This window comes from Acomys minous (genome assembly GCF_964271855.1).
Source record: "Acomys minous genome assembly, chromosome: 11".
Classification (NCBI taxonomy): Eukaryota; Metazoa; Chordata; class Mammalia; order Rodentia; family Muridae; genus Acomys; species Acomys minous.
This window is the reverse complement of record NC_140492.1, coordinates 71,515,463-71,523,996: the sequence shown is the minus strand read 5'-3', so window position 1 is coordinate 71,523,996 and position 8,534 is coordinate 71,515,463. Positions and strand designations below refer to the sequence as shown.

Here is an 8,534-nt window from a genome sequence, read left to right as displayed (position 1 = left end):
TCTGGACCTAAAAACATCTTAACTCCTAAATAATTAAGCTTCATTGTAAAACTAAGCTACCTGGTCTTCAACTCCTTCAGAGACTTGAGAAGGAGTAAACTTGATTATCTGAGTATGCTGGGAGTACAGGTTAGTAGATTTTCAAATGAAAAGATGACAGAGACAGTTTTCTACCTGAGTAGTCACCCAAAATTTTCTATAATATTGGAGCATCTTTTTCAGCCTTCGGGCCCAATATATCTGACAGACATATTTGTGAGGCAGGAGCTAATGAGGACTTGCTTACCCTGTCTTGGCAGAGTTTAGCATTCGACTCTGCCTGCATCCAAGCTTGCCCTTTTTTAGGCATAATTCTGTCTGTCATAGAAAAGAGGATCTTTTGGCCAGCAGCTAGTTTGCCACATTTGAAGCCATCTCTATAAGGAGGTTCTTTGATTCTCATCATCTTCTTTGAGGTAGGCTGTTTGTTGCCTGGAGTTAACCTTTGTCATTGTCAATGAATATTTAAAGTCATTTAAAAAAAACATTTTTAAATCCCATATTCTGCATGCCTCTGAGGTTTTGAAGACCTTCTCTTTCTATAGAGTCATATGCTGTACCTAAGATGTATACTCTTGTTATAAAAGTAAACTAGCAATTGACATGACCATGATTTAATCTACTAACATTTAATTTGTGTAACTTATTTCTCCTAAGCAGCTTAATAGAACTTTCAAAGCATTGTAAGTAAACCTTGTATTATAATTGTGTTGTATGGGTACAGTAACTCATATTAGAGAAATAAAGCTATAAATTTATAAAATAAATAAATAAATTCATAAAAGCGTTACAGCATTTGGAGATCAAGATCTCAGGGGTGAAATGAGTGAATCTCTTGTGCCGGTTTATACAAACATAAAATAGCTAAAAATTATTTTCCAAAACTATTATCTAATGAATTACTATTTACTTTCCTTAAATGCTCATATATTGCTTCAGAAGCAAAGAATGATGGAATGTAACAATGTCCAACCATCCTTCTAATTTCAAGAATTTGCTATACAGTCTCAAGTACCGTTGAGGCTGTTGTTCTTATAATTTCCTTCGTGTATGTACATTTAAAGTTATCTACATCCTAAATTGGTTGAGAAAGTTTGTGATATTTTTTATTACTCAAGAAGCAATCATTAGTATACTTGGTAAACACAAGCTGAAATATGTACCTGGCAGTCTGGAAGCATAGATAGCCAGAAATTTTAATCCAGTTTTTGTTTGGTTTGGTTTTTGGTTTTGGTTTTGGTTTTGTTTGGTTTTTTTTTTTTTAACCTCAAACCATGGAGATGAAGTTGTTCACTAACAAAGGCACTTTGGGATTTATTCAAGACAAAAGAATGTTCTTCAGAAGATCTTAATTGGAAGAGTAGCATTTGGGAACTCATTAAATCACACTTCTGGGATTAGGATACAAAAGGTTTTAACTTGTTTGGCAGAGGTGAGCACTCTGAGAGTTTGTTTAATGGATGCTTCATTAACAAGAGTTACAAACTTTATTTTGTCCTCTTTCAGCTTTTTAATTGGAACCTTAATAACTTAGTGGAAGTGAAGTGACTTCATTGTCTCTGAATAATATGAACCTTGTGTTGTTCTGTTGTATGATTGCTGTGGCAAAAGTAAAAAACAAGTAAATAATTATATAATAATAAAGTTACCATGAGGAAAATATACCAAACTAATTACATGACGTTAGAATCTGCTTGATATTTAATAATTACCAATTACATAGCAAACTTGTAACATTTGAATTATTCCAAATTCCCCTGATACATACATGGTTTATCTAATATTAATAACATGCTAGCCAAGTGAGGATCATAATTCATCTTGACTCTTTATCTCAAAGAATTTTCTAATCAAATGTGATGTTAAAATAGGATGTATTAAATAAAAAATGCAAAATAATTAGATCCATCCACAATATTATATAATAAATTTTCCCTTTAAAATATCATTTATAATTTAATCTGAAACACATATTGATAAAATTGTCTGCTTTCTATAAATGTGCTGGAAGACAGTAACCAACTATTTTACTTCATAATTATCATTATACATTTAGGCAGAAATCTTTTTAGGAGAGTTTATAAACATTTGGAATTTTATTTTTTATAAAATCACAATCATGAACATTGTTACAATTAGAGACCCTCTTGGTTTTCCACAATGATACTGAGCATGCCCACAAGGAGTTCTCATTGTTAACTCTTAAACATCCATCTTTAAAAGGAAACAAAAACCAAAAAAACAACTCAGAAAACTACCATTTAACTTGTTTTAATGATTCTTCATAAATGGTGAAAATATTAAAGTACAGTAAGTAATAATCATAATGTTGTAGCCAAAACTATAAATATGGAATTATAAATTTAAAATATTTTCTGGTTTAAAAAATAAACCTGGTCATCAGTGCAGCTCTGCAGGTCTCTAGTAGGGCCAGTCTCTGCGTTCTTGATGGTGTGGTGCTTGCCTTTATCCATTTTCCCAGGTCCTCCACACCCACCTCTGTTTCCCATCTGTTCCTCCAAAGGTCCAGGAGGCCCCCCAGGACCACCTCGTCTTCCTCTACCAAAGCCACATTGGTCCATGCCATGGACAACTCAGAAGCCACCTTTGTCCCCCCCTCTGACACCTATGAACATTCCTCCAGGACCAACATGGTCCATTAGTCCACCTCTTCCCCCTCACATGCCACCAGGGCCACCTTGGCCTTGATCACCACCCAGAAGTAGGAAGGGTAGCAGAAGGAAGCCTTGATTTAAGAGCATTATACTGGTTGTTTTCTGTTCTCCAGGCTAAGTTCGAGTTTCCACAGCCCAGGTTGGGATACTGCCAATCTCCAGCTCAGTGTTGGACATTTCCTCCCCACCCCAGAGGGGTTCCCTCTTGAACCCCAGGATGCTCCTCTGTCTCCTCCATGACCTCTCATGCAAACCATGGGTCTTCCAGGACCTTGAGGGCCACCTCCATGCAGTGGTGGTGGCATCCCTCTGCCCTCACGAGGTGGCATGCCACCACACATGCTGTTCATTGGAGGCTTCTTTCAGACAAGAATAACTTTAAGTTTGCTTCCTTGAAAATCTTTCCCATCAAACCATTCCACGGAAGCCTTGGCAGGTGGCTGATCTTCATAGGGCACTGTGGTGTCACCTTTAGACCTTCCTGTCTCCTTATGAAGGTAGATATGGATCATGGGTTGCCCACTTTTTTGTTCGTCTTGACAAGCCAACACTGCTTGAAGAAGTCTACCAGTTCATCCAAGGTCACATTGTCATTTAATCCTTGCACATAAATTGCACTGTTGTCAGTCTTCATCGGGATCTACAGGAAAGCCTAGATCAAGATCTGGTCTTTCATCCATGGGTCCACCAGGCTTACTGAAGCCATCTCACTCTACAGCGCTGCCCATTCCACTGCATCTCCTCCCTGCCCACCTCTGCTCATGCCTCCTTGATCAACCCCCCCCCTTCTCTTCCCCTGCCCCAATTATCAGGGCCACTCCTGCTCTGGTTCTCTCCTGGTCTAGACTCCTGCCCATAAATAACCGTGCTACTGGTATGGTCCTGTCAGAATGAACTCTGCTGCCATTGCTGCTGCTCTGTTGCCTGTACTGACTTGGAGCTGGGCTGTAGGATCCAGTCTGAGGCGGGTAACTAGTGTGCAGCTGCTGTCCATAGCTGCTTTGTTGACCATAGCTACTCTGCTGTCCTTAGCTGCTTGGCTGCCCATAGGCGATCTGCTAAGAGTAACTTCTCTGATCCTAACAAGTCAGCTGTGAGGAGGATTAGCTGGTAGGATAGGATGGATGGGAGGTGACTGGCTGTGTGAGGCAGCTCCCAGGTACCTGAGGATAACTGTAGTTACTCTACCCATATCCTAGGCTGGGTTTGTTATAACCCTTTGTGCTAGATTGAGGTTGACTAGTCTCAGTTGGCTTGTTACCATCCTGTAGTCTTGTAGGTGTGGTGGTTGCTGGCCATAAGCTGGGTAGCCAGACTGGGTGCCATAGGCAGACTGCGCTCCATATGAGGCCTGGGTGTGGTGACTGTAGCAATGGTGGTGTCATAAGCACCAGTGCCATATCCTTGGGCAGGCTGGCTGTATGCATGGGGGCAATTGGAGTGGTATCACTAGTGGGAGGCTGTCCATAAGCAGTCGCATGTGCAGTCTGCCCATAGTTGGCAGTGGTCTGAGCCTGGGTGTGGCAGACATCAGTGGGCTGTCCATAGGTTCCATAGCTTTGTATGCCTTGGCAGTCTGTGCATATCCTTGAGTTGGCTGGGCAGTGTAAGCACTATAGCCTTGTTGGGCTGTATCTTGGCTGTAGGTACTGTAATCCATGAACACCATTTTCTCTCCTTCCTCCTCATTCTCTCAACCCATAAATCTCTTTTTCACATTCTTTTAGAATAAGAAATTATCTTAATTTATTTTGAAAGTAGGATAGAGGAGAGGATATCCTATTGGGACTCTCGGTGAGAGAAATATGGGAGAATGGGGAAATAGAAGGATCCAGAGGGTCCTAGAAACCTACAAGAAGAACATTATGATGGGCAGATCTGGGCCCAGGGGTCCTGCTCAAACTATGGCACCAGCCAAGGCAATACATGCAGTAAACTTTAAACCCCAAACCAGACCTAAACAATGGACAGGGCATTCTCCACAGTTGAATGGAGCATGGAGAGTGGGGACTAACTTTCATATGAACTCAGGTGCACCATATTTGACAACATACCCCTGATGGGGAGACCTGGTGTCCCTCAGAGTAAGGATAGCAGGCCACCAAGAAGAGACTTGATTACCCTATGAGCATTTACAGGGGAGAAGGTCCCCCTCAGTCACAGTCATAGGGCAAAGGGAGTAGGGGGCAAGTGGAGGGAGGGAGGAATGGGAGGATACAAGGGATGGGATAACAATTGAGATGTAATATGAATGAATTAATTTTAAAAAGATGTAAAAAAAAGAGACAAAAAAGAAAGTAAAAAAAAAAAATAATGATATGACTCTATAGGCTCCTGGTGCTAAAAGCATACTAGACAAGCATATCACACAATAAAAGGAAAGGTGCATGATAATTCAAAAATAAATAAGTAAATAAATAAACAGAAAAAAATCGCAATATCATTCAAACCACCATAAGTTGTGTATTCACAACTGAATCCACCAGGCTTCAACTGATAGCTCCAGCCAGTTGTGGTTTTCTCTGAATTAAATTTTTTCTGATGTAAAAAGAAGCTTCTTTGGTGATTGGCATGTGGGGATATGAAAGAGAAGCCATAGGCTCCAATATTGTAGCCCTTGGTCCCCAATGGGCGGTGCTGCTGAGTCCCTCGTATCATTACCAGTTTGGGGTGGGGCTTTTTTTCTTGTTTTAGGAAAACAAATGCATTTTGTATCCAAAACTATAATAGGACTGGCATGTAAAGATTTTTTGTTTCTGTATCTTCTCTACTTTCTCTTCATAAAAACTAATTAAACAAGCTAATTCTTTTTCAGACATCACTGTATGCCTATAATCTTGGCCAGCTCCTGTTGAAATGTAAAAATCACACCTCAGAGTTTGTGAAATAGAGAAACAATAAATAAGAGCTTTAAAAATCTCAAGAAACAGTAAAGTGTTCCCTGGACTTGCAGGAGACAAAGACTATAGTTTAATAATAAAATGTGTGGAAATAATATTAATTTGTTATGCATGCTACAAATGTAATTTGGATTCCACTATGTTTTTAATAATTTGGAACCTTTATTTATGTTGCTACGTATAATTTTTTTTAAAGAAGAGGATACAGTAAGTAGAAAAGACTAAAAATGTTTAAAAGTATGTTAAGTAAGATGATTTGGATTTGGTAAGAGTCTAAAGGAAAATTGTTTAGAATATAAATGATTTTAGACTATAAATTATTTCTTTCTTAAGATAATGGATGGTTCCAAAGTAAGTAAAAGATAAGGAGAAAACTTAAAGCTTAAGATATAAAAAAAAATTGTAACACATAAGCAAAATAACATTAGTATAACTAAATGGGCAATAATTAAAAGTTACTAAAATGTGTAAGATCAAGATTTAATGCATGATATACAGGTTGACATATAAGCAGCTGCCTCTAGGCTGCTCAATGACCTATGACATTATCTCCTGCCACCTCCAAGTGTGCCAGACTATAAAGGGGCCAACCCACCACCATGTCTCTCTCTTATGCTGTCTGCTACACTTGTACTTCTCTCTTGCACTTTCTCTAAGGGAACCCCCTTTCTTTCCCTCTCCCTCTTTCTGTTTCTCTGTCTTTGTCTCTCTACCTTCATGGCCCACTCAGGTCCTCACTCCTCTATGTTTCTATTCTCCCCTAAAAAATCTCTCCATGTCATATATATTGTATGTCATTCTATTTATTTCTAAACCCTAACAGTATTAATATTAGATCTCATTCTGTTTCTATCAGTTTAGACCTCTTAAATTGATCTATTTAGTAACATTAACAAAGCTAGTTTATTTAAAATTGTAAAGTAAAACTTGTATTGTTACAGAATTTTATATTTCACATTAGTTCATACTATATATATAATATATTTTGTGTAAATAATATATTTTTTGTTATATGTCATAATGACTAATTTGGTGTGTAGGTATATTGAAAATTTATTAAAATGTTAAATTTTAGTGATATATGGTTTATTTTTCCTATAGATTTAGTCATGTTTGCAGGGATATGGCCCTCAGGCCCAACACACTCCCATTCCCAAGGCACACTAAAGCAGAAAAAGAAAATAAAAATCAAGAATGATGACCTCCCAGCATGCTTCTCCTGATGGAATTACTATTTAACATCCAGCTCACAGACACACCTAAGAAATGAAGGCTATTCATCTCTTAAACTGGGCAGACAACTAGGTTATAGTCATCATCTGCCTGAAGGGGGATTTAAGAAAAACTTCAGATAAAACTGAAGTTGTGGGGCAAACTGTGACTTCCCTGATAGACACAGAAATTTATTATGTGGGAATAAAATAATCCCTCATTAAATCTGACATGAAAAGCATCTTGGTAATTTCAATATTATGTGTTAATATTCAATAGTAAAATTAATGTTTACTATTATAATTTAATATTATAAATGCTTTGTTCTGAAAAAAATCAGGGGAAAGCACTGGGGACTTGGCATAAAAGGGTGAATTCATCACTCTTACTCCAAGCAAAGCTAGGGAAGTTCACATATATAAATAATGTTCTGTGTTGACACTTCTGTGGGATTGTAGCATCATTTCTCACCCATGACTAGAGTAGCCATAGAAATAGTTAAAGCCCTGCAAAAGAGAAATTATCTCTTGTTTTTGGACTGCCTGATGGCATTCAGTGTGATAATGCGCTTGCTAAAAAACCACACTTTAAAATGGACAGTTATAAAATGGTGCCAAGAGATACCTCCATTGTAACCAAGGCCTACCTTTTGACCAACTAGAGACTTAGAGTCCTTACTATTTTGTCTATGGATAAATGCTATGAATGTTGCTTAAACTGAAACTGTAAATAGATTAGAAACTGAAATATTATATATTATCTACAACATATTTAAAGCTCATTCAAAATGGATACACATATCAAATATTCTGCTGTTACAGGTCCTGTTCACTTGTTAAAGCCAAATGTCTGAATTTTATTTCAAATCTACAAACCAGGAATCTCTCAGGATTGATCAAACTTAACTTGGGCAATACTTTAATCTTGCTAGTAACAAATTCATTTCTTACCTTACAAAATATAACTCCTTAACTCATAGTAAAGAAAGAACAAGAGATAAAAGACTCTAGTGAGCCTCTAGGTGCCTATTCCTAGGAACACCAGTATTTCCATTAAAACAGGATGTCAAATAATGGAAAAGCTCCAACAACAAATGAAACTGTTAACTCTGCCATCCTGGTTTGTTTGTCTCTTTTTTTAATTTTTTTATTAATTTATTCTTGTTACATCTCAATGGTTATCCCATCCCTTGTATCCTCCCATTCTTCCCTCCCTCCCATTTTCCCCTTATTCCCCTCCCCTATGACTGTTCCTGAGGGGGATTTCCTCCCCTGTATATGCTCATAGGGTATCAAATATTCTTTTGTTTGACAATTCTTTTTTCATTGTCATTTTATTATGACATGTAACCTGTTTAGTCTATATAAGGTTACTTGTATAAGGCAATAGTTTTTCCAAAAGTGTCGAACCAGAACCCACACCAGACTAACAACACACTGAAAAGGCTTCCACTTTTTATCCTGACTGAGGTAAAAGCAAAGATTATTATCCTAGGCAAAACAGAGAAATGTCAAATCAAAGCTACACTGGATATTATTAAGCCAGTATGTATGATGGCTTCCCTATACCTGCATAAGTGGAGCCTCCTTCTCCTTAGTCTTTCCCAGACCATATAGTCTTGCTTCTCCCCAAAACTACAAAGCCATGTGCAATTATGTTGTTGCATACAAGTGGCTAGGAGGAGAGTTAGGATGATCAGTTAAGGATC

General features: G+C 37.8%; 1 pseudogene across 1 annotated transcript; it reads right to left on the bottom strand.

Annotated features, from left to right (window-relative positions):
• Positions 1 to 2,460: 2,460 nt before the first annotated feature.
• Positions 2,461 to 4,406, bottom strand: LOC311609441 (RNA-binding protein EWS-like; annotated as a pseudogene). The gene is made up of 2 exons: positions 3,976 to 4,406; positions 2,461 to 3,793 (listed from the first exon to the last, which is right to left on the bottom strand). The product of its transcript is annotated as an RNA-binding protein EWS-like (transcript).
• Positions 4,407 to 8,534: the final 4,128 nt, after the last annotated feature.